The sequence below is a fragment of the Hyperolius riggenbachi genome, chromosome 5, assembly GCF_040937935.1.
Source record: "Hyperolius riggenbachi isolate aHypRig1 chromosome 5, aHypRig1.pri, whole genome shotgun sequence".
Lineage (NCBI taxonomy): Eukaryota > Metazoa > Chordata > Amphibia > Anura > Hyperoliidae > Hyperolius > Hyperolius riggenbachi.
Window position 1 is genome coordinate 344296746 of NC_090650.1, and position 26144 is coordinate 344322889.

The 26144-nt window shown below is 47.7% G+C and overlaps 1 protein-coding gene across 4 annotated transcripts in view; it reads left to right on the forward strand.

Annotated features, from left to right (window-relative positions):
- Positions 1 to 26144, forward strand: part of LYN (LYN proto-oncogene, Src family tyrosine kinase) — a 218183-nt gene that overhangs the window by 51905 nt on the left and 140134 nt on the right. For 2 of the 4 annotated variants that reach the window (XM_068237398.1, XM_068237402.1), the window contains exon 1: positions 15254 to 15461. The exons of the other annotated variants lie outside the window; for them this stretch is intronic. The gene's annotated coding sequence lies outside the window, so the exon portion shown is untranslated. Of the gene's footprint in view, positions 1 to 15253; positions 15462 to 26144 lie in introns of those variants that run through there. 4 annotated transcript variants of the gene reach the window in all.

Genomic DNA, 26144 nt, shown 5'->3' on the forward strand with positions numbered 1-26144 from the left:
GCGGGAAATGTCTGTTTTCTTTGCACAGGTAACATGCTTTTTGTCGGCATGCAGTCATAAATGTAATACATATAAGAGGTTCCAGGAAAAGGGACCGGTAATGCTAACCCAGCAGCAGCACACGTGATGGAACAGGAGGAGGGTGGCGCAGGAGGAGAAGGCCACGCTTTGAGACACAACAACCCAGGCCTTGCATGAGGACAAGAAGCGTGCGGATAGCATGCTTTGTACCACCATGCAGTCATAAATGTAATAAAGATAAGTGGTTCAATAAACAGGGACCACGCGGCAACGCTAACCCAGCAGCAGCACACGTGATGGAACAGGAGGAGGCGCAGGAGGAGAAGGCCACGCTTTGTGAGACACAACAACCCAGGCCTTGCATGAGGACAAAAAGCGTGCGGAGAGCATGCTTTGTACCGCCATGTAGTCATAAATGTAATAAAGATAAGAGGTTCAATAAACAGGGACCACGCGGCAACGCTAACCCAGCAGCAGCAGCAGCAGCAGCACACGTGATGGAACAGGAGGAGGCGCAGGAGGAGAAGGCCACGCTTTGTGAGACACAACAACCCAGGCCTTGCATGAGGACAAAAAGCGTGCGGATAGCATGCTTTGTACCGCCATGTAGTCATAAATGTAATAAAGATAAGAGGTTCCATAAACAGGGACCGGCAACGGTAACCCAGCAGCAGCAGCAGCAGCAGCAGCACACGTGATGGAACAGGAGGAGGTGCAGGAGGAGAAGGCCACGCTTTGTGAGACACAACAACCCAGGCCTTGCATGAGGACAAAAAGCGTGCGGATAGCATGCTTTGTACCGCCATGTAGTCATAAATGTAATAAAGATAAGAGGTTCAATAAACAGGGACCACGCGGCAATGCTAACCCAGCAGCAGCAGCAGCAGCAGCACACGTGATGGAACAGGAGGAGGCGCAGGAGGAGAAGGCCACGCTTTGTGAGACACAACAACCCAGGCCTTGCATGAGGACAAAAAGCGTGCGGATAGCATGCTTTGTACCGCCATGTAGTCATAAATGTAATAAAGATAAGAGGTTCCATAAACAGGGACCACGCGGCAACGGTAACCCAGCAGCAGCAGCAGCAGCAGCAGCACACGTGATGGAACAGGAGGAGGCGCAGGAGGAGAAGGCCACGCTTTGTGAGACACAACAACCCAGGCCTTGCATGAGGACAAAAAGCGTGCGGATATAGCAGCAATGCTTTTTGCCGCCATGCAGTCATAAATGTAATACAGATGAGAGGTTCAATAAACAGGGACCGGAAACGCTAAACCATCCCAGATGTTCATCGGTCATGTTACTTGGTTGGGGTCCAGGAGTGTTGCGTAGTCGTTTCCAATCCAGGATTGATTCATTTTAATTTGAGTCAGACGGTCTGCATTTTCTGTGGAGAGGCGGATACGCCGATCTGTGATGATGCCTCCGGCAGCACTGAAACAGCGTTCCGACATAACGCTGGCTGCCGGGCAAGCCAGCACCTCTATTGCGTACATTGCCAGTTCGTGCCAGGTGTCTAGCTTCATGCCCGGTTTCAGGTCCAGCGGTGCCAGCCACAAATCCGTCTGTTCCTTTATTCCCCTCCAAATTTCCTCCCCTGTGTGCTGCTTATCCCCAAGGCAGATCAGCTTCAGCAACGCTTGCTGACGCATGCCAACAGCTGTGCTGCACTGCTTCCACGATCCTACTGCTGCTGGTGCTGGGTTAGCATTTCCGGATGAGGTACAGCTTTGAGATGCGTTGGAGGAGAAGGAGTCAGAGAGGTAGGTGCTGCTGTTGTTATCCAGCTGTTTGCGGCGTGGGCAACACCCGCGCCGTAGCAGGTGAGGAATCGCTGCCAGGCTCCACAAGGTTCACCCAGTGCGCGGTAAGGGAGATGTATCGACCCTGGCCGAACGCACTCGTCCAGGTGTCAGTGGTGAGGTGAACCTTGCAGGCAACGGCATTCTTCAAGCTTCGGGTTATTTAGCTGACCACGTGCTCATGCAACTCAGGCACTGCAGAGCGCGCAAAGTGGTAGCGGCTGGGAACAACGTAACGTGGGATGGCCACTGACATCATGCCCTTGAAGCTGTTTGTCTCCACCACTCGATATGGCAGCATTTCGCAGGCCAGAAGCTTGGCTATGCTGGCTGGCTGTTACTGCCACGGCCCGGGGGTCATTTGCTGGCAATTTCCTCTTGTGCTCAAACATCTCAGAGACAGACAACTCAACCGTAGCGCTGCACACCGAAGGGCTGTTGGTTGTTGTGTTTGATGAACACTGGGAGACCTCAAGAGCACTAGTCCGGAAAGTGACAGTGTCAGCATCGTCTGATGTTTGTGAATGTTGTGAACCACGCAATGGCTGGGCTACTGCTGCTGCTGAGGCGGGTCTGGTGGTGAGTCTGGTGAACCCAAGGGAGGCAGTGTTGCTGGTGGTACCCTGTCCTGCCGCGTTTGCCCACAGAGTGGGATGTTTGGATAGAATGTGGCGGCTCATGCTGGTGGTGGAGAGGTTGTTAATACTTTTCCCCCTGCTCAGGCGGGTCTTGCACACCTTGCAAATCGCCATGGTAACATCCTCAGTGCAGTCTTCAAAGAAAGCCCAGACTTTAACTGGCTGAGGACTCGGACCTCGTGCGTGATGTGCTGGTGCTGCTTAACCCACTGCTGGACGCTTGAGAGGTCATCCAAGTAATTATCTGGTCCTGTTCTTTTGGATCTGTGAGGGTTGTTGTCCTGGACAACATGGGCAGTATTGAGTGGGTTTTCTTGGGTGCTCCCCTGTGGCCTGTACGTGAACCGTCAGGGGAAACACCTCTTCCCTTGCCCCTCCCTCTTTCACCGGATTTCTTCCTCATTTCACTTATCCTTAAAGTACACGCTGACTGGCAGCAGTACAGTGGCAGTACAGAAATGCTATACAGTGGTGGGTGAGCGGTGTACCACTATTGTCAGCAGTGACACAGAGCACAATGCTATACAGTGGCGGGTGAGCGGTGTACTACTGTTCCCAGCAGACACAGAGTGGAAGTAAACACAATGCTATATAGTGTGGCTGAGCCGTGTACACAGAGTGGCATTAAACACAATGCTATATAGTCTGCTATATAGTCACCCCGAACAGGGTGATGTTCTGCAGAACCCGAACAGTGGCAAACACTGTTCGCCCAACACTACTGGGAGGGAACGCAGATTTTAGTACCTAAACACACGATACAACATGTTTTCCGGGGTCGGACTCTGAGGCACATACAGATGGTCCCGATCATCATCCTCATCATACAACTCTTCTCCTGAGTCTGACCCACCCACCACCTCTGCCACCCCAACATCCCCAGACACAGACCCCTCATCGTCCTCAACATTAACTTGGGATGCTGGCCTGAGCCAGACCTCCTCCTCCACATCAGGCCCCATCATCTCCTCAATGGCAGCCCTCATTAATCGCTCTGGCGACGGACTGATGGACACAACGTTCTCCTCCGGGGAGGGCTGCTGCTGACCACTGGCTGCTGGGGTGGATGTTATAGCTTGCGTGGGGCGTTGGCTGTTGCTGTTGTTGGGAGTGCTGCTCACAGCGGAGGTCTCTGGGGAACTCATGTTGAGCTCATATAGTGGTTGACGGTGAGTGGAGTATTACTGATCCCAGCAATATACACACTGACTGGCAGAGTACGCAATGCTATATAGTGTGGCTGAGCGGTGTACACAGAGTGGCAGTAAACACAATGCTATATAGTCTGGCTGAGCGAGCGGTGTACTACTGTTCCCAGCAGAATCAGAGTGGCAGTAAACAATGGTATATAGTCTGGCTGAGCGGTGTACACAGAGTGTCAGTAAACAATGGTATATAGTCTGGCTGAGCGAGCGGTGTACTACTGTTCCCAGCAGAATCAGAGTGGCAGTAAACAATGGTATATAGTCTGGCTGAGCGGTGTACACAGAGTGTCAGTAAACAATGGTATATAGTCTGGCTGAGCGAGCGGTGTACTACTGTTCCCAGCAGAATCAGAGTGGCAGTAAACAATGGTATATAGTCTGGCTGAGCGGTGTACACAGAGTGTCAGTAAACAATGGTATATAGTCTGGCTGAGCGGTGTACACACAATGCTATATAGTCTGCTATATAGTGTCAGTAAACAATGGTATATAGTCTGGCTGAGCGAGCGGTGTACTACTGTTCCCAGCAGAATCAGAGTGGCAGTAAACAATGGTATATAGTCTGGCTGAGCGGTGTACACAGAGTGTCAGTAAACAATGGTATATAGTCTGGCTGAGCGAGCGGTGTACTACTGTTCCCAGCAGAATCAGAGTGGCAGTAAACAATGGTATATAGTCTGGCTGAGCGGTGTACACAGAGTGTCAGTAAACAATGGTATATAGTCTGGCTGAGCGAGCGGTGTACTACTGTTCCCAGCAGAATCAGAGTGGCAGTAAACAATGGTATATAGTCTGGCTGAGCGGTGTACACAGAGTGTCAGTAAACAATGGTATATAGTCTGGCTGAGCGAGCGGTGTACTACTGTTCCCAGCAGAATCAGAGTGGCAGTAAACAATGGTATATAGTCTGGCTGAGCGGTGTACACAGAGTGTCAGTAAACAATGGTATATAGTCTGGCTGAACGAGCGGTGTACTACTGTTCCCAGCAGAATCAGAGTGGCAGTAAACAATGGTATATAGTCTGGCTGAGCGGTGTACACAGAGTGTCAGTAAACAATGGTATATAGTCTGGCTGAGCGGTGTACACACAATGCTATATAGTCTGCTATATAGTGTCAGTAAACAATGGTATATAGTCTGGCTGAGCGAGCGGTGTACTACTGTTCCCAGCAGAATCAGAGTGGCAGTAAACAATGGTATATAGTCTGGCTGAGCGGTGTACACAGAGTTTCAGTAAACAATGGTATATAGTCTGGCTGAGCGGTGTACACAGAGTGTCAGTAAACAATGGTATATAGTCTGGCTGAGCGGTGTACACAGAGTGGCAGTAAACACAATGCTATATAGTCTGGCTGAGCGAGCGGTGTACTACTGTTCCCAGCAGAATCAGAGTGGCAGTAAACAATGGTATATAGTCTGGCTGAGCGGTGTACACAGAGTGTCAGTAAACAATGGTATATAGTCTGGCTGAGCGGTGTACACAGAGTGTCAGTAAACAATGGTATATAGTCTGGCTGAGCGGTGTACACAGAGTGGCAGTAAACACAATGCTATATACTCTGGCTGAGCGAGCGGTGTACTACTGTTCCCAGCAGACACAGAACAGTGAACAGAATGCTATATAGTGTGGCTGAGCGAGCGGTGTACCACTATTCCCAGCAGACACAGAACAGTGAACAGAATGCTATATAGTGTGGCTGAGCGGGCGGTGTACCACTATTCCCAGCAGACACAGAACAGTGAACAGAATGCTATATAGTGTGGATGAGCAAGCGGTGTACCACTATTCCCAGCAGACACAGAACAGTAAACAGAATGCTATATAGTGTGGCTGAGCGAGCGGTGTACCACTATTCCCAGCAGACACAGAACAGTGAACAGAATGCTATATAGTGTGGCTGAGCGGGCGGTGTACCACTATTCCCAGCAGACACAGAACAGTGAACAGAATGCTATATAGTGTGGATGAGCGAGCGGTGTACCACTATTCCCAGCAGACACAGAACAGTAAACAGAATGCTATATAGTGTGGCTGAGCGAGCGGTGTACCACTATTCCAAGCAGACACAGAACAGTGAACAGAATGCTATATAGTGTGGCTGAGCGAGCGGTGTACCACTATTCCCAGCAGACACAGAGTGGCAGTAAACAGAATGCTATATAGTGTGGCTGAGCGAGGTACACAGAGTGGCAGTAAACAGAATGCTATATAGTGTGGCTGAGCAAGCGGTGTACTACTATTCCCAGCAGACACAGAGTGGCAGTAAACAGAATGCTATATAGTGTGGCTGAGCGAGGTACACAGAGTGGCAGTAAACAGAATGCTATATAGTGTGGCTGAGCAAGCGGTGTACTACTGTTCCCAGCAGTGACACAATGACAGGGGGGACCCTGGCTAGCGTGGCTGGAGCGCGAACTACCCTGCCTGCCTACCCAAAGCTAAACCCACAGACAAATGGCGGAGATATGACGTGGTTCGGGTATTTATTTACCCGAACCACGTGACCGTTCGGCCAATCAGAGCGCGTTCGGGTCCGAACCACGTGACCCGTTCGGCCAATCACAGCGCTAGCCGAACGTTCGGGGAACGTTCGGCCATGCGCTCTTAGTTCGGCCATATGGCCGAACGGTTTGGCCGAGCACCGTCAGGTGTTCGGCCGAACTCGAACATCACCCGAACAGGGTGATGTTCTGCAGAACCCGAACAGTGGCGAACACTGTTCGCCCAACACTAGTTTAGAGCACTTGTGAGGGGTAGTAGGCCAGAGTGAAAAGGTGAGTTTTGAGGGCTTATATCCATATCAGCTCTGCTGATCTCTGAGTAGCCCAATTAGCTGCATGCTTGCCACAGGCCTGTGGCTTATAAATTACAGAGGCCAAATGATTAACATAACAACAAAGGTAATTGGCTTTTTGTTTTTTATGAGGTAAATTGCAGCTTCTTTTCTAATCTCCCAGTATAGTTTCAACATAATGAAGGGGAAATTTACCTTTTTACATGGATGGAACATGAACTACCAGTAAACAAGTTTTTAAAAAAAATAAATTAGGACAAATGTAAAGACATTTGTATGTGTACAAAACTCAGTACGATTTAGTGCTGCCTACCACCAGGGCTGGGCTTAGGCAGAGGCGAGAGAGGCTCCAGCCTCAGTGCGCAGTGTAGGAGGGAGCGTACAACTCACTCAGCTATTATTCCCCTATTGCGTTTGAAGCAGGATAAATAAGAAAAGGGGATACATGGCTTCGACTGCATGCCAGATAACTAGAGATTAAGGTGTTGTGGGGTTGGGGGACTGGGGCGCTTTTTTAGTCTAACAGCAATCAGTGTGTTACAGCTGGGGTGGGAGGGATGGAAGGGCGCACTTTGGTGTCTCAACCTTGGGTGCTGGAAGACCTTGTCCCGGCTCTGCCTACCACTAAAGGTGCCCATAGATCTGACGATTATGGGCAGATTCGACAAAGAGACAAATTTATCTCTAATCGAATCTAATTAGAGATAAATTAGTCTCTTGTCGAAGCTGCCCATACACTACAGGCCGATTCTCATCCGATTTCAGCATGAAATCTTCAGTGAGTTGGCTGAGCCCGCCACGTCCGCACTGCCGCTGCCCCCCTAATGTATGTGCCCCACCCCCGTGTGTGAATTATACATTACCTGTTCTGTAGCAGCCTCCACGCGGTGTCCATCCATCTCGCATACACGGGTACAAGCTAGCGGCGCATAGCACCTGACATCAGACGCTATGTACTGCTAGCGTGTATGTGGCTGCTACAAGACAGGTAATGTATAATGCACACCGGGCACACTTACATTGCGGCGGGGGTTTCATAATTTCGTCACTCATACTCGTACCACCATACACACAGACCAACCAACTTCGGCCTGACAGCAGCATGCGAGATCGACCAATTTCTGTCCCGAAAGTGGTCACTGTGTCGGTCGGGCATGCAATTCACCGCACCGATTTTCATCCAATTCGATTATAATAATCGAAATGGATGATCAATAGGCCGCAAAGTCACCTGATGTATGGCCACCTTAACTTTAACTCTCCTGTGCCTAACACTAACTTCCTCTCTCCGGTGCCTAACACTAACCTTCACTCTCCGTGCCTAACACTAACCTCCTCTCTCCAATACCTAACACTAACCTCTCCCCTGCCAAACACTAACCACCCCACTCTAATGCCCAACATTAACTTTTACTATCCTGTAGCTAACACTAACTTCCCCTCTCCAATGCCTAACACTAACCTCTCCTCTCTGATGCCTTCCCCCATTTCCCCACATTGACATCCTCTTTATACTGCCGATGTATTTCGCTTTTAGGTTTACTGTCTGTGTGTAGATATAATATTTCACAATCACTGGCTTCTGAATTTCACCCATAAAACATGCATCGGGCATTTGAACATCAATATACGCGTATGTAACAGGAAAACTGCCAATAGTAGAATATCGGTACATTTACCAATATTTTGCAATTTAAAGTTAACTTTTGATATTAAAATATCGGAAATGGTTACCAATATTTTACTATAGCTAAACCTAACCCTACTCTCACACAGAACCCTCCCTCCTAACGCCTAACCCTACCCCTCCTCCCCACGCAAACACCCGTCCTGATGTCTAACCCTAACTATCCAACCTTCTTGCACTAACCATACCCCCGGCACAAAAAAAAAACCACACCAAAAAAACCCACATTTCTTTCCCCCTTAGTCGCCAGCTTAAAAATTGAACGCCCCCTACCCACAAATTTGTGAATGTAAATACATTGTTCCTATTTGATTTTATGATACAACTGTATGCTAAAGATTATAGCAAGATTAGTATTGCACAATATATTATCTCAAAAGCACTTTGTTACATTTGCTGAATTCTTCCAGGACATGCCAGGCTTTCGTAGTGTGCTTATTTACACAGCAGTAAAATAATTTCTAGATAAAACATTTGGCAATCAAACTAGAAGGTTGAGTTTTAAAACATGAAAGATTTGAAATATTACATAACCCCCCCCCCCCCCCCAAAACCAAACACTTGAACAATATTTTGTGTACTAAAACTAACAAACGAAACGCAAAACAAAGAATAAAGAAACAAATCAGAAAACATTTTCTATAAAAGTATTGTATATAAAAGGATCATTATGAAGTTATAAACATACCGGTACTCAGTATGCAGTGCTTGACCATCTTCAGAGACAGAATTTATGAGAAGTTTGATCCATGTGCTGCAAGTTTATTTTATTGCTTCTCCTTCCATTGTATATCGTCTGCAGTTTTCCTCTGTGACACTTCTTTTTCTGCACATTTCCTGCAATTCTCATTGTATTGTGTCTCATATTGTGACTTGTACGTCAGTAGCAATTATCCCTAGAGGAAATGACATCTATCTCCCGAAAACATCAGCTCCCAAATTCCTCTATCATGTCAGAGGTAGAATAACATCGCTCGCTCCACTGGCTCTTTTCAGCTGTGGTAATTGGTGAATCCCGTACTGCCGATTGATTGCTTGTCAGATTAAAAAGTCAAACATTGCCTGTAGGTCTTGTAATTATTTCTATCCTCAAATGCATTCCTTTCTTAATTGTGTCTAGTGCAGAGGAAGGTCTTCAAGTTCAAAACCAGCCTTAGGTCACGTGATGCCATGTGAAGAATGCCCATGAGGTGTCTCCTCCTGGTTCTGCCTCTTCCATAACAGTTGTATCAAGATATAAGGGTAGTTGATTAACCTTGTACATCAAGATAGCACATTTTATGTGGCTTAATCATTCTGTATATGCTTCCTTGTTTAGTTTTTGTTTATTAATTTTTATTTCACTTCTTCCTGACCGCATCACGCCACTGGGCGTGGCCGCGGTGGCAGCCCCAGACCAGCTAATGCCGATTGGCGTAAAGTCCTGGGGCAGCAGTTTGCAGGAGATCGCGCGTACGCTGCACGCGCATCTCCTGCCTGGTGGGTACAGCAGAGCTCCGCCTTCAGTCTCCGAGCGGCGATTGCTGCTCGGAAGACTGTTACACGTTGAAACCACCGTGTATTTATATGTATAGCGCTGCTGCTGATCGCAGGTGCCTTATGGTAAATCCGGCCCTGTCTGCTTCAGAGATAATTCTTGACAAATTTTAATTCTGAGTAGGTAAGGCAGGTGCAGCAACCTGTTGCTGGCTGCTTTTATTCCAATCGATAAACAGTCCGCAATTTGTGACAATCATCTAGGTTCACAGTGGGATGTTTTGTTTCCTGTATAACTGTCTTCCAACTTGAGCTGAGAACGGACATTCTTTGATACTTGTCACTCTGCAATGGATCTGTGAGATCCGTTGTGGTAAGCGGGCTGCACTTCTGTGCAGACCGTGATAATCCCGGGCAGGTAAATGCGTTCCCCATATAGCCTAAGGTGGTAGTGCACCTGCCCTGGGCACCAGCAGGACCATTGGAGCGGGCACTACACTGTCCGCTCCCACTAGCAAGTGGGGAACCGAGCCTAACAGGAACACAACAAAACACGACCTTTAGGAGGCGTACAGTGAAGCATACAGTCAATGAAAAGTATGCTTTGCTGTCTCTGTTAATGTACGTGTTACACAGTAACACACTGCATGCAATTCATTGGAATACTGTACTGCATTGAATCCCAACGCACCGCATGCACTTTGAACGTTTCATAGACTTATTATTGCAGTGCGACCAGCGTCACTCAAGAAACAGTTGTTTGGTGTTGTCATCTTTAGCCACCCACCTGCCTGGGCGTTCCTGGTCGTTTATTGTCACAAATTGTGGACTGTATATTGATTGAAATAAAAGCAAACCGTAACAGGTCAGTGCACCTTCCTTCCGTCTAACAATGGAACAGCACATCCTGTAAGATTCCAATGTGATTCAATTCAGTCACCTGGGACTGCCCCCTGCTTAGAGTGCCCACTTCTCAAGACAACAGCCCACATTCAGTTAAAGCCACGCTCAGTGGCCATTGTGCTGCATTCCCTGTGACAGCAGTGATTCTACACAGATCAGGATAGCAGCACTGCACATTGGGCAGCATGGTGGCGTAGTGCATAGCACTCTCGCCTTACAGTTATGGGTCTCCGGCAGTGCCGTACCTAGGGCATTTGGCACCCGGTGCTGGGTATTAAAAGACAACCCCCTCCCTAAAAAAAATGGGCATGGCCACAACCTGCGGCTTGCTCCGTGGCAAAAATGGGCGTGGTCATGGCCGGATGAGGGCGGAGCTAACTGTAATTTAAAGAGGAACTGTAACATGAAAAGATCCCCTGGGGGGTACTCACCTCGGGTGGGGGAAGCCTCCGGATCCTAATGAGGCTTCCCACGCCGTCCTCCATCCGTCAGGGGTCTCGCTGCAGCCCTCCGTGGAGTCCGGGCAGTGGTGACGTCAATATTTACCTTCCTGGCTCCTGCGCAGGCGCTCTGACGGCTGTCGGCTCCGAACTACACGGAAATACCCGATCGCCGTCGGGTCTGCTCTACTGCGCAGGCGCAAGTTTCCTGCGCCTGCGCAGTAGAGCGGACCCGAATGAGATCGGGTATTTCCGTGTAGTTCGGAACGGAAAGCCGCCACAGCGTCCCCGCTGGAGCCAGCAAAGGTAAATATTGAACTGACAGTCGGCACAGTCGCCGGCTGTTAGGAGGGCTGCGGTGAGACCCCCGTGGGACAGAGGACGGCGTGGGAAGCCTCATTAGGATCCGGAGGCTTCCCACACCCGAGGTGAGTACCCCCCAGGGGATCTTTTTAATGTTACAGAGTCTCTTTAAAGTATTAGCTAGTATAGTTGCCCCAGTATAGCTAGTAGTTTCCCCCAGTATAGCTGCCCCCAGTGAAGCTAGTATAGTTGCCCCCAGTATAGCTAGTATAGTTGCCCCCAGTATAGCTGGTATAGTTGCCCCCAGTATAGCTGGTATAGTTGCCCCAGTATAGCTGGTATAGTTGCCCCCAGTATAACAAGTATAGCTGCCCCCAGTATAGTTGCCCCCAGTATAGCTAGTATAGCTGCCCCCAGTGAAGCTAGTATAGTTGCCCCCAGTATAGCTAGTTTAGTTGCCCCCAGTATAGCTAGTATAGTTGCCCCCAGTATAGCTGGTACAGTTGCCCTCAGTATAGCTGGTATAGTTGCCCCCAGTATAGCTAGTAGAGCTGCCCCCAGTATAGCTGCCCCCCCCCCCCCAGTATAGCTAGTTTAGTTGCCCCCAGTATAGCTAGTATAGCTGCCCCCAGTATAGCTAGTTTAGTTGCCCCCAGTATAGCTAGTTTAGTTGCCCCCAGTATAGCTAGTTTAGTTGCCCCCAGTATAGCTAGTTTAGTTTCCCCCAGTATAGCTAGTATAGTTGCCCCCAGTATAGCTAGTATAGTTGTCCCCAGTATAGCTGGTATAGTTGCCCCCAGTATAGCTGGTATAGTTGCCCCCAGTATAGCTGGTATAGTTGCCCCCAGTATAGCTGCCCCCAGTATAGGTAGTATAGCTGCCCCCAGTATAGCTAGTATATCTGCCCCCAGTATAGTTGCCCCCAGTATAGCTAGTATAGCTGCCCCCAGTGAAGCTAGTATAGTTGCCCCCAGTATAGCTAGTTTAGTTGCCCCCAGTATAGCTAGTTTAGTTGCCCCCAGTATAGCTAGTTTAGTTGCCCCCAGTATAGCTAGTATAGTTGCCCCCAGTATAGCTAGTACAGTTTCTAGGACTTAAGGGGGCTTTGCTATTAACCGCTAAAGTGGGCGGAAAGTGGGCGGATTTTTACTATAATTTAAAATGCAGAAAATCTGCATCTGCCTATTTTCTGCATTTACATTACAGTAAAAATCCGCCGATTTTAACGGTTAATAGCAAAGCCCCCGTAAGTCCTAGAAACACCAAATTTGCAGGGTTTATTAAACAGAATCTTCTGAACAAGATGCAAAAAAAAGTTTTCAAAAAGACCTTATAGTTTTTGAGAAAATCGATGTTAAAGTCCAGCAGAATTTCCGTGATTTCCGGCGGAAATTCCGCATAGGAATGCGGAAATTGGTAGCGGAAAGCGGAATCGGTAATTTGGCAATGGCGGAATGCGGATTTACCGCGGAATCGGAAATTGGCATTCCGACCATCCCTAATCCTGCGCCCAAGTCTACCGGCGCCGGTTTCAAATGTATGCCCTGGAAAACAAGCTTTTGGACTGGTGCACACCAGAGCGGTTCTGAAGCGTTTTTTAAAACGCTTTCAGGGGGAAAAACGCTTGGCTAATGAAAGTGAATGGGATGGTGCACACCAGTGCGGGTCGTTTTTTCCACAAACGCAAACTCAGGGGTTGCAGCATTTTTTAGATTTCTGAGGCGTATCTGCCTCAATGTTAAAGTATAGGAAAGTGGAAAACCGCTCTGAAAACGCTAGATCAGAGCGGTTTTCCAGACGTGTTTGTAAGGGCCGGTTCACACTTGCGGTTTTGCAAAAACCGCACCGGATGTCCGGACCGCACCGGAGCCGGATCGGACCTGAACCGTACGGTTCCTGTCCGGATCCGGTCCGGTTGCATACGGTTTCCGTGCGGTATGAACACGGTTGCGGTCCGGATCCGGATAGTAACAACCTGTATAAAAACAAAAAAAAATGTTGGGGTCTGGGAGGTCAGCAGAAGGGGGACCTGTGGAATCAGGCCCTCTGCTGTTTAGCACTCACCTCCACCTCCGACATGCTGCCAACATCTCCGGATCCGGATCCAGCTGTGCTGCTCCACTCCAAAATGCTTGCCCATGTGTCCCCAGCCAATATCGCCGCAAAAATCCGCATAGGAAGTGGGGTAGAACATCCGGATTTTTTGCCAGTGTGTTGTGCGCTCTCCGGTTCTCATTGGTTTCCATTGGCCGGATGGTGCAGTCCGGCTCCGCCCCGGATACGGCTGCCGGAGGAGCCGGACCCAAAAATAGCGCATGTTGGAACGGACACCGGAGTCCGGATCCGGTCCGGCTCCGGTCCGGACGAAACGGACGCATGTGAACCCTGGCATAGCCTTACATTGCTATGCCGTGCGTCCGTTTCGTCCGGCCAGCATGCGGTGCGGCTCCGGTGCGGCTGCGGCACGGCTATTCCGGATAGCCACCGCTAATGTGAACCGGGCCTTACAGAAGCTGTTCAGTAACAGCTTTACTGTAACAATATTTGTAATCTGCTACACTAAAACGCTCCAAAAAATGCTAGGCATGTTTAGAAAACGTCTCTGAGGGCCCATTCACACTTAAAAGCGCAAAATGCAGGCGATTTTTGCTCACTCACGGAATTTCACGAGGCAAAAATCACTGGACACTGTGGCGATTTTCCAGCGATCGCGTTTAGCGCTTCTATATATCGACGCGAAATCGCCTGAAAATGGTGCAGGTGACGCGTTTGCGTTTCACAATTTTGGGCGATTTGCGGCGATTAGCGCAATTCGCCCAAGTAAGAACGGGTCCATAGGGTTTATTACACTAGCGCTTTTAAAAAGTGCTAGCGTCTGAGCGTTTTACTGACAAAGTACAAAAAATTTACTGACAGAACACTTTTTTACTGACATCTAATATTACTGAAATTAAATGAAAGATATCACGCCCTATGTGCAATATGAGGAAGAAGAGTGCAGTGGCGGACACCGGACAGGTGAAGTATTAATGCACGGCATCTGGGGAAGGGGGAGGCCTTTGATACATTTACATTTGGGGGAAGCGACCGGAGGTTTCCATCACTTTTGTTCTCGGTTATCACAGCCCTTGCCACTGCACACCTGATCGAGCATACCAACCTGAGATTTTCCAGCATGTCCGATTGATACATGAGATCGATACATGCAACCAATTTCGGCTGGAAATTGGTTTGATTGTCAATAAGGCATGCTCTTGGTGGCACCGATTTTTATAATATCAAAAATAATTGTCCTATCTGATAGTCAATCAGCCGCCGAGTCTACAGATGTATGGCCACCTTTAGCTAGAGCAGTGTACAGTGATTAGAGATGTTGCGAACTGTTCGCTCGGCGAACATCTCTCCGGGTCAGAGCGACCCGGAAGTAGTAAAAGCCCCATGTATTCAGAGATGTTCGCCGGCGAACGGTTCGGGAACCGTTCGCTACATCTCTAACAGTGATACATGAACTGATAACTAAGCAGTAAGTGGGAAAGAGAGAGGTTTTTTTTACTGACACCACAAAGTTTTTCATGGACTTTACTGACAGCCCAGATTTGTTGACTTTTTTACTGACTGTCAGTAAATCTACTGAAGGATGGCAACACTGCCCTAATATATAAACACAAGGCAGCATATTGCTGCCATTGATAGTCATCCACAATCAGAGCACTGCACCTGCACACTACTTACAACCAAACACTACTATACGTGATGAAAAATCATCCTGTGATTGGCCAGGTTATTGCACACATCACATTTCCCAGGTAGCTGTAACGTACAAAGTGACAATGCCCAGTTTCCTATTGCACCATTCATTTTCCACTTGTCTAAGAACTTTTCTTGCCCTCTAGCCTGTAAAAAACTGTATGCAAATCCAGTGATCACACACACACCAGGAAGTAAAGGCTGAAAAAACCTTGCTAACTCGGCCACACTAGTGAAGTTCCTCGTAGTGACCGGCTGCAGGGGAAGCGGTGTCCGCTCTGCTGCATTCCTATCTCCTATTGTTGTGTGACTCCAGCCACAATCCTCACTGTTTTCCGGACTGCTCTGGGACTTTACTCATCCACACCTTGGCTGACTCTATCCCGGCTGCTCCTGGCGGCTGAGGGGACTCTGTGATTAACAGACCAGGCAGGAGAAATAGAGTAAGTACCACTGTCTCCTCTTCAGCTCCCTCTGCTCTCGGACGACTAGTTGGCTCTACGCTACTAGCTGCACCTGCTGCTGCCTCCTCATCTTTATGATATATTGTTGACATGAAATAATGTATGAAGTACAAATAAACTTCCAGGTTCCATGTGCTTTCCATTGTGTGTATCTGGGATGAGATTTACTAAAGCTGGGTACACACATCAGATATAATCTGCTGCAAAGGTTTGGCAGGAACATTTGAGCTACGAATTGTTCTAATGATGTTATGGTGGCCACTAATGTCCAATGTCTAATGAAAAATCGTTAGAGCGATCAGAAACTCTGATCGGATTGGCTGTTAATAATCTCGGTTGATTACACAATTGGTGCAATCGATTACGAAGGATTATAAAAATAGTGGTCTGTTTGGATTTTTGTCAAACCAAAATTTGGATGTTACTTGTTGGTTGTGATAGATAGGAAGCAAAGAATAGTTTGTTGATGGTGTAGTGAACAATTTTACTTCCAATCAGAATTATCTGATCACTCGAACAATTTGTTTGCTACAAATTGGACCGTTAGTGGCCACCTTTATACACATGCAAACCGATCAGTTCAGGCAAAAGACCTGAGGAATGCTGTTGTAGTCCATTTACTTCCTTCTTCTTAACGCTTGTGCTATGCTCACAAGGCTTAAGAAATATCTCATACACACTTTGTGGAACGGACAGAGAAAATCCGTTGAGATGAATTTGACAGATTGTAAGGAAAACCTCTTTCGTTGTTACTTTTTTAGGTTGTTTTTATTTTTTTACAAAGATTATCAGCTGATCAATAGTTGTGCGTTCAGCAAGACATTTATCTCACGTGTATACGCAGCTTAAGGGCCCTGTTACGATGCACTGCTATGATATTCCTGTGGGGTTTTCACACGGAGTGCGGTGGGTTCCGTCAGAGCAGCGCACAGCATGCTGTACGTTAAACAATTTGCGAAGTGAAAAAAAAATGTAGCATTACTTACCCGGGGCTTCCAGCCCTAAAAATCATTTGTGTCCCACCACAGTCTTCTCAGGGGTTCCGTTGGCAGCCTCTGAAGGATCGTGACCCCTGATGGGTCAGTGTCTGCTGCGCATGTGCAAGCATGCACCCACGGACCCTCCCGATGACATGGCCACTCGCCCGCGCATGCACACAAGACGTCAGTGGGTCAGCGGTTTTTCAGAGGCTGCCAGCGGGACCCAGGTGAAGACTGGAGCTGCGCCAAGGGGCACAAATGACTTCTAGGGGCTGTAAGAAGCCCGTCTAATTACTGGTACAGCGCTACGATCTACAGCAGTGCTGTACTGGGGACAGACGTGTGACATGGCTGCCCCCTCCGGAGGCACATGGAGTGATCGGCTGTCATAGGCTTAAGCCTATGACAGCTGATCACGAAGATTGGCTGGCGGGGGGGGGGGGGGGAGGGGAGGGGAGTACATTAGTTAAAAAAAAAAACTTTTTTTATTTAAAAAAACAAAACACAACAATAAACAAACAAACATCTGGGGGGTGATCAGACCCCACCAACAGAGAGCTCTGTTGGTGGGGAGAAAAGGGGGGGGGATCACTAGTGTGCTGTGTTGTGTGACCCTGCAGCTTGGCCTTAAAGCTGCGTGGCCAATTTCTCAAAAAATGGCCTGTTCTTTAGGGGGGTTTAATACTGCGGTCCTCAAGTGGTTAAAGCACATCTGAACTGAGAGGAATATGGAGGCTGCCATATTTGTTTCCTTTTAAACAACGCTAATTGCCTGGCTAACCAGCTGATCCTCTGTAGCCATACATCTAGTGATTATGGGCAGATTCGACCAATTGATTCGGATTAGAGAGGTCTGTCGGCTGCTCATACACTGCAGGCCGATTCCTGATCAATTTCATGCTGAAATTAATCCGGAATCGGCCTTGTGACGCCGCCTTGCCGATGCCGCCCCCTAATGTGTAATGTGCCCCCTCCCCCAGTGCACTATACATTACCTGTTCGTGGCCTCTGCTGGTGCAAGCCCTCATCCATACACACGCCCCACGTGGTTGCTGCCGTATTTGTGATGTCACACATGCACCCCCGTTACTCCAGCAACCACGTGGGGTGTGTGTATGGACAAAGGACTGCGCCCGGAGCCAGCGGAGGATAAGCAGCAGCCACAAACAGGTGATGTCCTGCCAGAAAGATCAGCAGGACGCCAGGCAACTGGTATTGCTTAAAAGGAAATAAACAGGCCAGCCACCATATCCCTCTCACTTCCGTTGTCCTGTAACCCAGTAACGCGTGTTTTACAGTTGCAGTGAGGAATACTTTAATTGCACTGTATGCTTCACTGTATGGGTTGTACCACAACACTACTACTGCACAATGCAAATTTTAGGTTCTGTTGCAATCTTATCGCAATGCAGTGATCACAGTGTGAAAGGACCCTAAATTTACTTAACTACGTTTTAAAGTCTTTTGGCTTCTCCTGCCATTACAGTGACCGATTATTACTATGCAGGAACACAAACTGCCTTTTGTTTGAATTGAAACGCTGCATTTATTGATTCAAAAGTACAGTTCTCATTTGTCCTGTCATCAGTATTTATCTGCTCCATTCAAAACCCGATGTAACTGAGCACATGGGAGGCATGAATAGACTCTAGGTGGCCATATATCTCTCGACTTGACGACCAATCGACCAATAATTATTGAATCGGATGAAAAACTGTGCCACCAAGATCATGTCTGATCGACAATGTGAACAATTTCTACCCGGAATTGGTTACATGTATCGTCGTGCTTGATCTGGTGCGCATCGGTAAGCGATATCAGGCTAAGCCATGTGAGGAAACCCCCGCCGCTGTTCCTCCTAGTGTATAAATCTGCCCCGTGTGTGCACTTATACATTAACGGTCCTATGTCGCCCACCGTGCGGTGCTCATCTGTCTTCAGAATCACGCGCCTCCATTAGCACTATACATGCACCCGGAATACAGCACGTGACACTGCGCAGTAGAGCTGACCCGATCAGGCTCTGCTATTTCCACCTGTGCGCGATTGGAAATCCGCTACGGTGCCTGTGCTGGAGCTGGGGAAGGTAACTATTGCAGGCGCTACTGCACCTGCGCCACAGCCGAAATCCTTGTCTGCTGTGGTTTCAGGGAGCCAGCGCTGAATCCCTGAGGCATAGGAGGATGGGGAAGCCTTATAAGGAACCAGAGGCTTCCCTCTCCTGAGGTAACTATCCCCCGGCGGGAGGTTCCTTACAGTTTCTCTTTAACTCCAGGGGTACTTTTAAAACAGCAGGTCCAGCTAGACACGACTGTGCTGAGAGTCCCAGGCTTTTACACAATAAAATTATAGCTCAATTTTGAATAGTTAAGGGGGAGCCTGATAACACCACGTTTGAGTACACACACCAGTGTTGCGTTGACATCCTTGGTTTGGTTTATTTTACATCATTTCATTAAAACTTTCAGAGGCTGTTTCTTGAATTGTTTGTTTCCAGGACCTCTTTCACCCCCCCCCCCCCCCCTTCCCCCTCCTCACGTGGTGAACAAGTGATTCTGAACTAGGCATGTATGAGATCCGAACCTCACAAGAGCTTCCTTTTACTGGTTATGCATGCATACTTTCGAACTCCCTTCTAACTCCTGCATGCCCAATTCAGATTCGCTTGGGGATGGCCACAGGCCCCTCCTTCAGATTAATAGACTGATGAGCCAGGAAGGGAAACAGGAGGGACCCAAACTCAACATACAGCAGAAACAAGATCAGCAGTAGATCATCTAGCCCACTATAGGCATTATTCACAAAGTATTTTTAACTTCAGGGGTACTTCAAAAATAACAATATTATTGATTGCTGTTTCTCTGACTTGTTCCGTTCAGAGAGCGGTCAGTGTCAGGCAGCACGGGATACTATTGAAACCCAGTGAATTTGTTGTCAGAACATTGTAGAATTTACTTAAGTGCATTTGTAAGAATTGTTTTGTCTATATTGGCTTTATTACCACATTTTCAGAATGTGGTGCTACTGAAGATGTTAATTGTAATCGGTAAACTGGAAAAGGTGTATTCTCTGGAACCATATTTCCACTGGTGCGTTTAAAAAGCAGAAGTAGATATATTTTTATTGCTGCATTATGATGATCTTTGTGCTGTCTAACATGCATGCCAAATGGATGTACTTTATGCAGTACAGCTCAGGGGCAAATCCAGGATTTCCAAGGGGGGGGTTTCCTGAAAGTGGCGTGTGGGCGTGGCCAAAATATGGTGTGGGTGGAGCCAAATACTAGCAGTTTCTAGGCTAAATTGCACCCAGGGTGAGGGCGTAAAATGCGCCCCCAACGTGGAGACAGGTATAGGTGCCCGCAGTATAGGTAGCCAGCTATAGGTCCCCCCCCCCAGTATAGGTAGCCCATATAGTTGCCCCCAGTATAGGTTAGATAGGTATATGCCCCCCAGTATAGATTAGATAGGTATATGCCCCCAGTATAGGTTAGATAGGGCTATGCCCCCCAGTATAGGTTAGATAGGGCTATGCCCCCCAGTATAGGTTAGATAGGGCTATGCCCCCCAGTATAGGTTAGATAGGGCTATGCCCCCCAGTATAGGTTAGATAGGGCTATGCCCCCCAGTATAGGTTAGATAGGGCTATGCCCCCCAGTATAGGTTAGATAGGGCTATGCCCCCCAGTATAGGTTAGATAGGTATATGCCCCCCAGTATAGGTTAGATAGGTATATGCCCCCCAGTATAGGTTAGATAGGTATATGCCCCCCAGTATAGGTTAGATAGGTATATGCCCCCCAGTATAGGTTAGATAGGTATATGCCCCCCAGTATAGGTTAGATAGGTATATGCCCCCCAGTATAGGTTAGATAGGTATATGCCCCCCAGTATAGGTTAGATAGGTATATGCCCCCCAGTATAGGTTAGATAGGTATATGCCCCCCAGTATAGGTTAGATAGGTATATGCCCCCCAGTATAGGTTAGATAGGTATATGCCCCCCAGTATAGGTTAGATAGGTATATGCCCCCCAGTATAGGTTAGATAGGTATATGCCCCCCAGTATAGATTAGATAGGTATATGCCCCCCAGTATAGGTTAGATAGGTATATGCCCTCCAGTATAGGTTAGATAGGTATATGCCCCACAGTATAGGTTAGATAGGTATATGCCCCACAGTATAGGTTAGATAGGTATATGCCCCCCAGTATAGATTAGATAGGTATATGCCCCCCAGTATAGATTAGATAGGTATATGCCCCCCAGTATAGATTAGATAGGTATATGCCCCCCAGTATAGATTAGATAGGTATATGCCCCCCAGTATAGATTAGATAGGTATATGCCCCCCAGTATAGGTTAGATAGGTATATGCCCCCCAGTATAGGTTAGATAGGTATATGCCCCCCAGGATAGATTAGATAGGTATATGCCCCCCAGTATAAGATAGGTGAAGGAAGGTGCCCGCCCCCTGTGTGGGGAGAAGATTGCCCGGGGGAGAAAAGACAGAATAAAATGTGGGAGGCGCCAGCCGCGCTAATAAGGGATGCGGGAACCGGCTTTATTCAGGCGCACCAGCAACTAGTCTCTCTGCTTCCTGTGACGTCATGGTAAACAGGAAGCATGAGACTCCAGTTGCTGGTGCGCTTGATCTGCGGTAAGAGGACCTACCGCTCCGCTGCGCACACACTCATGGGGGAGCCGGGCACACATTCACCGCAGGCGAGGGGCATTCAGAGGGAGGGAGGGAGGGAGCGAGGAATAAAGCCGGCTCCCGCATCCCTTATTAGCGCGGCTGGCGCCTCCATCATTTTCTTCTGTCTTCTCTCCCCAGCCATGCGGCAGCCCCACTTCCGGTCTCGGTGCAGGGGGGTGTTCTAGACACCCAGAACAACCCCCTCCGTGCGCCACTGCAGCTGACTAAAAAAGTACCTTGTACTGCCTGTTTGATAGTACACCAATACATTTAAAAACTCGGGACAAAACTTTTTTTTTTTTTTAAACATAGATGGGAAGATGCCAGTTGCATGTGGGTTTTTTTTTTTGGGGGGGGGGGGGGGGGGTTGGGGAGCCTTTCTGGTTTAAAGGGAGTCTGAAGCAAATATAAAAACAAACAGATACCGTATATACTCATATATAAGCCGACCTGCATATAAGCCGAGGTACCTACTTTTGCCTGAGAAACCAGGAAAAGTGATTGACTGACTGACTCACGTATAGCCCCCTCCACAGTAACCAGATGTTCCCCCAGTACAAGTCACCCCCTACCCCCTACCCCATAGCCAGATTTGCCCCAAGGATGATACAGCTTTGTCACAAGACACCACTAGATGGGGTCATAGATATGAGACACAGTGTTTGCCCCACAGGAAAAATCCCCTATCATTGCACCACTGACATGTTGCTTGCAAGCTCCACTCCACAAGCAAGGAGACACAGGTAGTCTTGAGCAGCGCACTCTGCACACCATGATGCAGGGCATGCAGTGTACGGACACAGCAGGGAGCCAGATGGCAAGAGCAAGTTCACTAGTGCAAGATCGCTACGCTCCTTTGCCAGTAACAAATCCTGCTCCACCATACGTTCTGCTCCATTGACTCACATGTAAGCCGAGGGGGGTAACTTTACAGCACATATTTTTTGTGCTAAAAAATTAGGCTTATACGCGAGTATATAAGGTACTCGCCTAAGGAGAGGTAAGGCTCGGAGTCCTACAGAGCCTTCTCGTTCTCCTCATGGTCCCCATTTTCCAGCGCTGCAGTCTCCGATTGATCGGTGCTAGACTGCTCTCTGCCGCTGCCCGAGGCTTCAGAAGTCTTCAGGAGACAGAATGCTTCCAAAGATGGTCCGCTCCGTACTGCGCATGTGCGAACATGCTGTCTATTGTGCATGCGCAAGGGCGAGAAATGGCACCACCCGTCTTCGGGAGCGCTTTGCCTCCTGAAGACTTCTGAATCCTTCAACGGTGGGAGATTTGAACTGGGGATCCAGCGCTGGGTCGTGGGGACTGTGAGGAGAACGGGAAAGCTCTATAGGACCCAGAGCCTTCCTTCTCCTCAAGGAAAATATCTGTTTGTTTTTATTTTCACTTCAGATTTACTTTAAAGGGGAACTGAGGTGAGACAGATATGAAGGCTGACCTGTTTATTTCCTTTTTAATAATGCACAGTGCCTGGCTGCCCTGCTGTTCCTTTGCCTCTTATACTTTATGCCAGATCAGATGTCTATGATAAATCTGACAAGATTAGCTGCATGCTTGTCTCAGGAGGATGACCAGAAATATCAGCAGGACAGCCAGGCAACTGGTATTATTTAAAAGGATATATAAATATGGCAGCTTCCACAGGTCTCACACCTCAGGTTCCTTTGAAGGGACATTCCCCCTCCTGTCCTGTGTTGGGAACCCGAGTTGCATAGAACAAGAAGTGAAATTTCACCAGAATACGCAGACTAGTAAAATCCATAAGTGAACATAAGTGAGATTTTCATTACAAAACGGGCAATGCCGCACTGGCCGTTGATATGCGTTTTTCATGTTCTCATTTTTATCCACTTTTTTTTTTTTTAAATCGGGCAGCTTTCTGCTTTTTCCCACATGACGTGCCCATTATGGATTACAATGCGTTTTATCACATACGAAAAATCACGAACTGCATACGATAGATCGCAATCACAGAGCGAACGCAGAGTGCTACAATCCCCTCAGACACTTGCGAAATCACTAATAAGTGTGCTCCCTGCCTAACCGTATTGGTCAGTCATAGTTCATATCTTGTTACTACGACTGAAAAATGTTCCAGGAGCAATTACCATCTTATTATGATGCTGTCTATGATTGGGTTTTTCTTATTTATTGCTGATTGCCTCAGAAGTGAATGACGACTTCTCTTGCTGTTCTCAGGAAATACATTGTGCTCTGGTGGTTGGTGGTCCTGTGGGCCTTTAACCTCCCTGGCGGTGCATTTCTGTCTAGAATTATGAGTCAAAAGCGGTACTTTTTTTTTTTTTTCAAGAATTTTAGGCCTTCAATTCGCGAACCTAAACTGAGAAGGATATGGATTTTTCCTATTAAATAATACCAGTTGCCCGACTCTCCTGCTAATTCTGTTTCTAATTCTTTTAGCCACAGCCCCTCAACAAGCATGCAGATCAGGTGCTCTGACTGAAGTCAGCTGCATGCTTGTTTTAGGTGTGAGATTCAGATACTACTGCAGTAAATTGATCAGCAGGAGAGTCAGACAACTGGTATTGGTTAAAAGGAAACATCTATATCCCTCTCAGTTTAGGTTAAAGGCCCATACACACGTCTGATTTTCGCAAACGACCCGTCGTTTGGACGTCGAAAAGACCGGTCGTTCGGATGTCAAATCGGGCGTGTGTACAGTCTGTCATTCAGCTGATAAGACTGGACTTGAGCGATCCGCTTGGACGTCCAAACGATGGGACGTTTGCGAAAATCAGACGTGTGTATGGGCTTTTAGTCATAACTCAACAAAATGTCAGAATAAAAGCCTGGTAGACATTCTACATATAAATAAAAGACTGGAACACAAAATTGTTGAATTAATTAAATTCATGAATAAACTTAAACAATTGTGAAACTTCACAAATAAGGCAGGCAGAGAGAAGACAAAATCCAGACAGATGCCGTGTCAGACAACAATACCAGTTGCCTGGCTATCCTTCTGATTTCTTTGCCTCTAATAGACCCTGAACAAGCTTGCAGCAGATCAGGTGCTTCTGACATTAGGGCCCGTTTCCACTATCGTGAATTCACATGCGTTTGTCGCATGCGAATTCGCATAGCCAATACAAGTGAATGGGACTGTTTCCACTTGTCAGGATTCCTTTGCGATTTTCTGTGCAGAAAAAATCTGCATCAGAATTCACATACCGCATACCGCTATGCGAATTGCATACAATGTATTTAATAGGGAATTCGCATGCGGTATTGGTATGCGAATTTTCATGCGAATTCGCATATGGTTTTGCATGGAATTAATGGAAAAGCACACAGGCACTGCCATGGTTAAATTCACATACATCGTCATCCAGGCGAAATCTTGTGCGAATTTGCATGAAAATTCGCATATAACCGCATGCGAAATTCGCACCGCACAAGTGGAAACGGGCCCTTATTGTCAGATCTGACAAGATTAGCTGCATGCTTGTTTCTGGTGTAAGTCAGCCACTACTGCAGCCAAACAGACCAGCAGGGCTGCCAGGCAACTGGTATTGTTTAAAATAAATATGGCAGCCTCCATATCCCTCTCACTTCAGTTGTCCTTTAAGCCAGCGCTAAATCTTCAGACACTTTTATGAAATTTAAAGTAAGGGTATTCTGGAGCCTGGTTCTGGTTCCTGTTTTGGTATGTTTCCCTATTATGCGAAAAGAAAGAGATTGCTGTGAAATTTCACAACCATTTCTTGTCAGCAGATGTTCAAGCCCTTTCCTGCTCAGTCTAGAACATTCAAATGACCAAATTAACGCACTTCTGCCGACGGTATATGTAGTGGCTGCAATGATCTGGCAGTTTGTGACAGGGGGTGTACAGTATATAGTGGCTGCAATGATCAGGTAGTGTGATTGGGTGTATAATAGTGTCTGCAATGGATCTGGCAGATTGTAATGGAGGTATATATAGTGGTTGCAATTATCTGGGAGACTGTGACAGGGGGTGTATATACAGTAGTGGCTGCAATGGATCTGGCAGATTGTGATGGAGGGTGTGAATAGTAGAGAGGAGAGCTCAGTGTTGGGCATCAGAAAGGAGAAAGTTGGGCATCGGAGAGGTCATTGTTGGGCATCGGAGAGGTCGTTGTTGGGCATCGGAGAGGTCGTTGTTGGGCATCGGAGAGGTCGTTGTTGGGCATCGGAGAGGTCGTTGTTGGGCATCGGAGAGGTCGGTGTTGGACATCGGAGTGGAGAGATTAGTGATAGGCATCAGAGAGAAGGGATTAGTGTTGAGCTGAGTAGAGGTAAGTGTTAGGAATTGGAGAGATTAGTGTGAGGCATCGGAGAGGGAAGGTTAGTGTTAGACAATGGAGAGGAGAGAAGTTAATGTTGGTCATCAGAGATGTTAGTGTTGGGCATCAAAGAGTAGATAGAGTTAATGTTAGGCATTGGAGAGAAGAGGAGGTGGGAGGTTAGTATTTGGTATCGGAGTGGTTAGTGTGAGGGCGTAGTGGTACTCATGCTTCCGCATACCCGAAGCAGGAAGTGACGACAAGCGCGCATCACCCACGCGTCACTACCTGCTTTGCTGGTGGCCAGACAGGGAACACCGCACAATAGCGCGGTGTCCTCTGAAGGCCTGTTTTTGGCGTTATGATGCGGTATGACGGGAGCGATGCACCGCATAGCTAACGCTGGTTTTCAGTGTGAAACCAGCCTGAGGCATCAGAGAGGAGAAAGTGTTAATATTGGGCATTACAGAAAAGAGGTTTGCTTCAGGGAGAGTAGAGGGGAGGTCAGTATACGGAAAGGTTATAAAGGTTATCGGTAAGGTTAGTGTGTTCATGTTAGGCATCGGAGAGGAGAGGTTTGGCATCAGAGAGAGTGTTAGTCTAATGAAGTTCTCTTCACACAGCTAATAGCAGCTGCCGTCGAATCGGCTGCTAGCTGATATACTGTATAAATACCCATTGACCAAGAGGAAATCTGTAAATGATTGGCTTAGAA